Source organism: Canis lupus, chromosome 12, assembly GCF_011100685.1.
Source record: "Canis lupus familiaris isolate Mischka breed German Shepherd chromosome 12, alternate assembly UU_Cfam_GSD_1.0, whole genome shotgun sequence".
In the NCBI taxonomy this organism is placed as follows: domain Eukaryota; kingdom Metazoa; phylum Chordata; class Mammalia; order Carnivora; family Canidae; genus Canis; species Canis lupus.
The window spans coordinates 35,013,769-35,023,052 of record NC_049233.1 but is presented as its reverse complement, the minus strand read 5'-3'; the positions used below and the strand labels follow the sequence as shown (position 1 = coordinate 35,023,052).

At 37.5% G+C, this 9,284-nt stretch overlaps 1 pseudogene; it reads left to right on the top strand.

Moving 5' to 3' along the window:
- The first annotated feature begins 4,774 nt into the window (after positions 1 to 4,774).
- On the top strand, positions 4,775 to 8,325 carry LOC100683514 (annotated as a pseudogene).
- Positions 8,326 to 9,284: the final 959 nt, after the last annotated feature.

Sequence of the window (9,284 nt, the reverse complement as noted above, 5' to 3'; positions counted from 1 at the left end):
TATTACATTACACTTAGTCGTTATGGCTTTCTTATGCTCCTATTGACTGTGACTGTTTCTCAGAATCAGAATCAGATCTGCAAACACTATTTCCAAATAAGGCCACATTCTTAGGTTCTGTATGAATATGAATTTTGGAAGGACACTCATTACCCCATCATCATTGTGAGATTTTCTTTGAGGATTTCCTAGCATTCTGATATTACATGATACCTCAGGATCATGTTGTATATTCCATATTCCCCAGTCCAAGAATCATTTATTTCTCCATGGAGTCTTCTAAACTTCATTGGAGAATGTACTAGAAATCAAGATATGGATGCTAGGGGTCATTGTTGTTACTGGGGTGATGTTATTTCTAGCTGGCAGGACGAGGAAATATGTGTGGGTATATTAACCAGTGTGTATACATCTATTAATATTTCTATACATAACAATTTACAAGTATATTAAGCTTAAAATGAATTAATACTGCTTCCAATTCTGATTCATTACCAAATGGATCATTCTAGTCTTCTTCTCTTGTTTATATGTAACATCCCGTTCTAACAGTGACTCCAACCTTCCACCATTCATTTACTTAATTATTTAATTCCAGAGTACATCTATAAAGTATCAGAATTGTTAACCCATACCCTCAAGGAAAACAACTTTAGCAACTCAAGTAAAACATCTTCCTCTCCCTCCCTTCTCTTTCCTTAAAGTTGTTTCATATATTTGTAATACAATGAGATTGTTTTGTCACTTTTGAATTCCATTTTAGGTTCTCTGGACTCAAAAATGTTTTTTTAATTTGCATAAATTTTGTATTTTGACAAATGCATAGTGTCATATATACGCTATTAGAGTTTCCTACAGAATAGTTTTGCTTCCCTAAAAAAATTGCCTGTGCTTTATCTGTTTAACCTTCCTGCCCTCCTCTGAACTCCTGGTAACCACTGATCTTCTGCCCTCATAACTTTGCCTTTTTCAGAATGTCATATAGTTAGAACCATATAGTGTATAGCCTTTTCAGACTGGCTTCTTTTTAGCAATATGCATTCAATATTAATCCATGTCTTTTTTTGTGACTTGACTTTTTAGTAATTTAAAAAACTCTCTGAATAGTATTCCATTTTATGGATATACCAGTTTATTTATCTATTCACCTATTGAAGGACATCTTGGTTGCTTCCAGGTTTTTGGTAATTATTAATAAAGCTGTTATAGATACTTGCATCCAGGTTTTGGTTGGACATAAGTTTAAAATAGTTTGAGATGACGTATCAGATAAAGGGCTAGTTTCCAAGATCTATAAAGAACTTAAACTCAACACCAAAGAAACAAACAATCTAATCATGAAATGGGCAAAAGACATGAACAGAAATCTCACAGAGGAAGACATAGACATGGCCAACACGCACATGAGAAAATGCTCTGCATCACTTGCCATCAGGGAAATACAAATCAAAACCGCAATGAGATACCACCTCACACCAGTGAGAATGGGGAAAATTAACAAGGCAGGAAACCACAAATGTTGGGGAGGATGCGGAGAAAAGGGAACCCTCTTACACTGTTGGTGGGAATGTGAACTGGTGCAGCCACTCTGGAAAACTGTGTGGAGGTTCCTCAAAGAGGTAAAAATGGACTTGCCCTACGACCCAGCAATTGCACTGTTGGGGATTTACCCCAAAGATTCAGATGCAATGAAACACCGGGACACCTGCACCCGGATGTTTATAGCAGCAATGGCCACGATAGCCAAACTGTGGAAGGAGTCTCGGTGTTCATTGAAAGATGAATGGATAAACAAGATGTGGTTTATGTATACAATGGAATATTACTCAGCCATTAGAAACGACAAATACCCACCATTTGCTTCAACGTGGATGGAACTGGAGGGTATTATGCTGAGTGAAATGAGTCAATCGGAGAAGGACAAACATTATATGTTCTCATTCATTTGGGGAATATAAATAATAGTGAAAGGGAATATAAGGGAAGGGAGAAGAAATGTGTGGGAAATATCAGTAAGGGAGACAGAACATAAAGACTGCTAACTCTGGGAAACGAACTAGGGGTGGTGGAAGGGGAGGAGGGCCGGGGGTGGGGGTGACTGGGTCGCGGGCACTGAGGGGGGCACTTGACTGGATGAGCACTGGGTGTTATTCTGTATGTTGGCAAGTTGAACACCAATAAAAAATAAATTTATTATTAAAAAAATAAAATAAAATAGTTTGAGATGAATGAAAATGAAACCACAATATATCAAAACTTAAGAGATGCAGGAAAAAAAGTGTTCAGAGGTAATTTTTGGCTATAAATCCCCATATTAAAAGGAAGATAAAACTCAAATTAATAGAACTCTGTCTTCAAAGAACCTAGAAAAAGAAGAGCAAATTAAACCCAGGCAAACAGAAGAAAGGAAGTAATAAAGATAAAAGTGGATATAAATGAGACAGAGAATAAAATATATCTATGAAAATTGGTATTTTAAAAATATAGGGAAAAAAATCTCTCCTTTTGTTAGGATAACAAAGAAAAAATAGAAATTAAATTACTAAAAATCAGAAATAGGGGACTTTACTACCAATCTTCCAAACATAAAAGTATGACAAGGGAATATTTTTCTATGAAAAGCCCTATGCCAGAAAATTAGATATCCTAGATGAAATGGACAAATCCCTAGGAAGACACAAACTATCACTGACTGAAAAAAAATAGAAAAACTGAATAAATCTATAAAAAGTAAAGAGATTGAATTAATTGTCAAAAAACTTCCCACAAAGAAAACTCCAAGCCTAGCTGATTGCATTAGCAGACCTCCAGTCTTGCATGATTTTTGGCTCTTGTTAGATTACACTTCCTCCCATGCCTACTTTAAATACCACCATACTATCTCAGATCTTCATGCTCATCTGCATTGCCAGTGTCTGGAAGCCAGCATTCCCCACTCCACAGCCTTCTGCCTCTCTGAAGTGCCTTTCCAGCTGTCAAAGTTGTATCTGAAAGTATCAATTAATGTTTCTCTCAGGGTTATGATACATTGTGCTATGATACATAAGTTTTAACAGTCCTAATTCTGTTTTTCCAATAAACTCTGTGAGTTTTAGTATGTAATTTTGGAAAGTATGAGTTTCGTTGGTTTCTCTAGGACTATATGAATGCCTATGTCTATTTCCTAGTATTTTTGTGAAAGTTAAGTAAATTGATAAATGTTCAGTGCCTAGAATACCCCTGCACATAATAAGCTTTATTTAAGTACTTACTTGCTATTAAGGATGACTTTATTTCTAATGTGATTGTTTGGAGTTTCCTACATTCCACAATTGAGTATGTGTTACCCCAAAATTACAGAAACATGCCATTTTAGAAGCAATTGCCTTCATGAAACTGATGAGTGTTCAAAATTTTAAGTTTAATTTAATCACAAATAAGCTATACATAAGCCAAGATAGAGATTGGAGACTAATTAATAAAAGAGACCTATATGAAAATAGTAGGTTGCAAAATGTGAAGTGATCATTATCCTAAACCCAACTCTGACATCTAGGCCTGAAATTGGCAAGTTGGGGACAGCATAAATTTTAGACACCATCACAAAAAGAAGATTTTTTTCATCATAAGAGAAGGTAGTTTTAAAAATATAAAAATCAGCAAAACAATTGATGTCCTGTTAACAAACATGTCAGGCCTAATCTGGTGGTTATGAAGAAACTTTCCATAACCTTTGGAAAACTTAATAAAATTTTCAGGAGTAAAGAGAATGTGATTTCTAGGTATCTTCATAGACTTTTATTTGACATTAGAAATTATAAAGAGATATCAAAGGATTTAAAATCTGCCACACTGAAGAGCAAAGCAAGCCTAGTTACAGTTATTGAAGTTCAAATGTATTGGTCTCAAAGGAAAGATTTTCAACTCCAAAGTGTTCTGTGATCATCAAAAATTCTTGAAGCAAACATTTACAAGTCTTTTATGTTAAGCTCTTGAAACACATGTACACGTGCACATTCAGAGCATACAATCAAAGGTACAGAAAATTGTGCCACTTTCAAATTCAAGTTAGGGCAAGATAGGGAGAAAGATCAGATTTTGCCCTAGTCTACACTTTTACCAAAAATCCAGGCAGTGAAAATCGAATGCTGGATTTAGATTATCCACAAATAGCTTACATAATCATGTTGAAAACTATGCTAAGAAAGTTTATCTAGCCACAGTGAGAGAAATGTAATGGTTACTAAAGAAATTATGCAACTCATACTTTCAAAGATAAAGGAACTGTGATGGGTTCCAATAGTTCTTAATTCAAGGACCTAGAGCCAAAAAATTCAAGATCTTTCTTGTTTACAATCCCAGGTGTAAGATGGAGAACTATTAGCCATACTTCATTTATTAGCATAATCCACTTGGTTACACTAGTCTTCTGAGTAATTTTGCTTGTGCCTCTCTCTCACCATCTTTTCCCATTCTGCATTACCTAACTTTGAAGAAACTGGTTGTCTTGTTAGGAGAAAAATTCTGAAACCAGTCTTGCTTTTTCAGTCTACCTGCAAAAGGAAGGTTTGGCTTCATCCATTTAGTTCAATTTCTGAGAAATTATCTGAAGATGACCAACTAGCATTTTGAAATCATGTGATAAAAAGCAAAGATAACAAGGAGAAGAAGACAGAACCAGAGAAATAAGAAATAGAGTTATAAAGATCAAGGAGTAGACCAGGGCTGGGAAAAGAGAGGTACAGGAAAGGGATTTGGGTGAATTGGAAGAAATACTAGAGCAGTGCAACAAGGTATGAGGGAAGAGGGCAGGAGACATGGGATTTTAGAAAATGCTACTTTGACTCTATCTAGATCTTCATGTTTTAGAAAAAGGTGAGTAAAGATTAAGTAAACGTCAATTAAAGAAATTTTTGCTAGCTGTTCTTGATCTTTCTTTGATTTAAACATTGCTCTGAGATTTAACCACATGGATCTCCAGCTTCTTAAGCCGGTTATGAAGACAGATAACAAAGACCTGAATGTTAGCATCGTGAAAGCAATTTAGGCCCATATCCAGATGTCTCTTCAATGTCTCTCCATTTCCATAGCCTCAGTCTTCATTTACATCTTGCTTCACTTCAAACATGGCAAAATCCTCCTTTATTCTATATTCTTATCAATCCATCCTCTTTCTTTTTCCATAATATAATCTTACCAGAGACTGCAGTGAAATGTCCAGCTTTTTTTTACTTAGCATCTCAACAGACCTAAAGATTTACTTAGCATCTCAACAAACCTAAAGACCTAACAACACTCTTTCCAGCAGGTCTCCTGAGCTATCTTTGTGTCTTTCATAATATCTCTATTGGGAGAAACTGTGGACTATAATTTGGCTGAGTAGCAGGCAGCAGGGTTTGTAAGCATTCAGGCATGGGACTACCAGTCTTTTCCCAAAGATGCCCTTTAAGTTCAAAGGGATATCTGGAATTCTGACCAAATAGGCAAAATAAAAAGTTGATAGCGTATTAGAAAGGAAATCTGTTAGAGTTAACCTACTTGTTAGAGTTAACAACAAACAAACAAACAAAACAAACCTATTCCTATTGAAACTTTGCTTTGAGAACTTCATTAAGGAATACAAAGTTGCTTCTACCAGAACATATATTGGGAAGGACTACTCAGAGTAAGGGAGACATCCTATTCAGGTTTCGTACTGGAGAAAAGCTTTCTGAGGGATGGTGAAGGCCGTCATTGAAGAGGTTTCTTTGTTCTATATCTCTCTTGACAGAACCTTATATCTCACAGATTGAAGCTGGGAAGTTACCCCTGAGATACAACCCCAATAGTCTGGGAAATACAAATTCAATTCCTCTGCTCAAGGCAGTTCTCTTTCCTGTTCCCTCTTCTCTCACCACATAAAAACAGATATGCTCAACTTCATTTCTCACTGTTTTAGAGATGATATAAAGAATTTCAAACTACTAGAAAGTAGATATTTTTCCTAGAATATTTTTGTTTGAATGTGATTTTTTTTAAAGATTTTATTTATTTATTCATGATAAAGAGAGAGAGAGAGAGAGAGAAAGAGAGGCAGAGACACAGGCAGAGGGAGAAGCAGGCTCCATGCCTGGAGCCCGACACCGGACTCAATCCTGGGACTCCAGGATCATGCCCTGAACCAAAGGCAGGCGCTAAACTGCTGAGCCACCCAGGGATCCCCGCTAAGCCACCCAGGGATCCCCTGAATGTGATTTTGGCTGATCTCTTTCAGTTTAAAGTAAAAAGGTCAAGAAAATAAAATGGGGGCTAAAACCCTGAAAGACTATCAGTTAATCAAGCACTCATTTGGTCATTCAACAAGTATTAATTGAGAACCTACTAGATGTTAGGCCATTAGGCATTTGTTGGGTGCTACAGATAGAGCTACAAGAGGATATCCTGCACTCAAATAGGATACATACTAGTTAAGGATTCACAGTAAACAAATAGGTGAATATCATATGTACCATTTACTAAAAGCCTTAAGAACAGGCTGAATGAGCATAAGGGTGTCTAACTGAGCCATGATAGGGGAACACAATGGTGTTCAGGGATGGACTAACTTTCAAGAGCAAAATACGACTCAGGAATGTATCAGCGTTGGGGAAGCATGAAAATTTATCTGTTGTTACTGCATAGTTGGATCTTAGCATAGTTTATTATTGAAGTATGTTTTATATATTTTTGTATTTATTATATTTTATATTATTTTTCCATCCCTTTCTTTATCTGCACACACATTTTTTCATATAAAAGATTTAATTCAATCATTTATCATTCCTTACTTACTGAGTACTTCTTATGTGCTAGGCATTATCCTAACATTCTAGTGATTCTGTAGTAAAAAAGACCATTGAGATTTTCATGGGGCATAGTCTATAGGGGCTCAAAACTCAGATTATGCAAATAAGCGAAGCCAGCAAAATATACTGTAATAGAAAATGGCAAAGACTTATTAAACCTGACAAAAACTTCTCTGTCTATTGGAATTAAAATTCAGATTATGAAGCAACACTGAGTTACTCACAGGATGCCAATTAGAGACTTCTGCTAGATCAAGAGAAGTAGTTGCTTCATACTAAAATACAAAGGGGAATGATCTGACCCCCTAACCCTCCTACCTGACTCTCTGGTGGCCAACAGGTTGGCTCCCTATGTATCCTGCCGCGCTGCACTTTCCTACCTCTTTCTCGAATGTAGGGTTAGCCTTTCCCTGAAACAAGGCACAAAGCGCCTGGAAAGCTGCAGCTGCTGAGTTGTAGACAGGTACTGGATCCCAGATATTAAGGCTAAAGCACTCCACAGGTGTAACACCAAAGAAAAATGTTGCAGCCTTAAGACGTGAAACTGGATTTTATTAAAAAGCAGATGGAAGAGTTCAACATAGGAAAGAGATATTTAGCCAACATGATGGGAAAAGATCCAGAAACTTTTATGCAAGAGGATATTGACAAAGCTATTGCTTGCCTTTTTCCAAGTGGTTTGTTTGAGAAGCAAGCCAGGCCAATAATGAAGCATCCTGAACAGATTTATCCAAAATAAAGAGCGATCCAGTGGGGAGAAGATGGCCATCCATTTCATTTTCTTTTATACTGGCAAACAGGCGTATTATTATTTATTAATGCATGAAGCATATGGAAAGCTACTAGAAGTAGAAAAACGTCAGAATCAGTTGCAAGCCAAAGGTCTATTTTCAGAAAAAAACTAAAACCAAAGACCTGATTGGCAGCAGATGGCTGATTTAGGAAGAGCTAGAAGAAATGTTAGTGGAAAAACTGTCAGATCAAGATTATGCACAGTTCATTCGGCTGCTAGAAGGGTTATTGACACTGCACTGTGGTTCCGAAGAAGAATTTGTGCAGAGATTTCGTAGGAGTGTAACTATCAATCAAAAAAACAACTGATCGAACCTGTGCAATATGATGAGTAAGGAATGGCCTTCAGCACCAGCGAAGGTAAAAGAAAGAGTGTAAAAACAGAAGCAATCATTTATGGGCATGGAAGTGGAAGAATAAAAGTAAATGGAATTGACTATCTTCTTTACTTCCCAGTGACACAAGACAAAGAACAGTTGATATTCCCCTTCCACTTCCTCGACCGGCTTGGAAAACACGACACAACCTGTACTGTCTCCGGGGCGAGCAGTCATTGCAGGCTGGAGCCATACACTTGGCAGTGGTGAGAGCCTTGTGCAATTTCGTCACAGAGGAAGAGGTCAAGTGGATGAGAGTAGCTGGACTGCTGACTGCTGATCCACACATCAAAGAATGGAAGAAGCCAGGCCAAGAGGGAGCCTGAAGAAAGTTTACTTGGAAGAAGCGCTGAGTGTTCTTTCATAGGCAAGGAAAGGAAAAGCAGTGTATATGTGCCTGGCATGCAGAAGGTATACAATAAATATTTGCTGGCCAGTGTGACGGCAGCACCATCAGGCAAAACAAAAACAAAGATGAAACAAAAACAAAAACAAAAAACAAAGGGGGATAATCTGTAATACAGTTTCTGGAGGACACCTGAGTCATACAGCAAATCACTGGAGTAGAGGGAAGAAAGATAGATTTTGGGACCCAAACAGATTATGAGCCAGGACTACTATGCCTGGCTGTGAGTCTTAGTTGTCAACTGTAAAGAAAGCATCACTGTACCACCTCTTTTCCTATTTCTCACACCTTTCCACTTATTTGCTAATATTATATTCCTAGAGAGCTGAATCAACTTCACTTTGTCTCTAAGTTTCCAATGAAAGAAATTGTAAGAAAAACACAAAGACCTATTGGGATCGTGATACTGATGAGCTGCAGGAAGAAATCATAAGTAATGGAAAATATTTTCCAGGTAGAAGTATGACAACTAGCCACTTTGTATTTTGAGGGTAATGGGGAAAGGGACTTCTGCCTATGAACAGAAGAGGAATACCTCCCAAAATGTGAGGGAAGGAATAGTATATGAATCTAAAAGGGTACAAATTCACTTTAGAACAATAGCAAGAGAAGCAGTCTTTCAGTGAGGCAGCTACAGGGCAAAGCCCACGCTCTAGCCCAGAGCAATGGATCAGACAGTGGGACACAGAAGAGCTGACAGTTACCTGAAAAAGCTTGACATCCAATGCAACCAGGGATCAGCAGTGTGACATGGAGAGAGGGAAGCACAGGGGAGAGGCAGAGCTCTGCACTTTGGGCATAAGATGGCTCCACTGTACCACTTATATTGGCCACTGTGAGTCAGAAATGGACTGAAAAGAGCTGAAAGAAGGCAAGGAGCAGAGATGGAGATCTTTCCTAGATTTT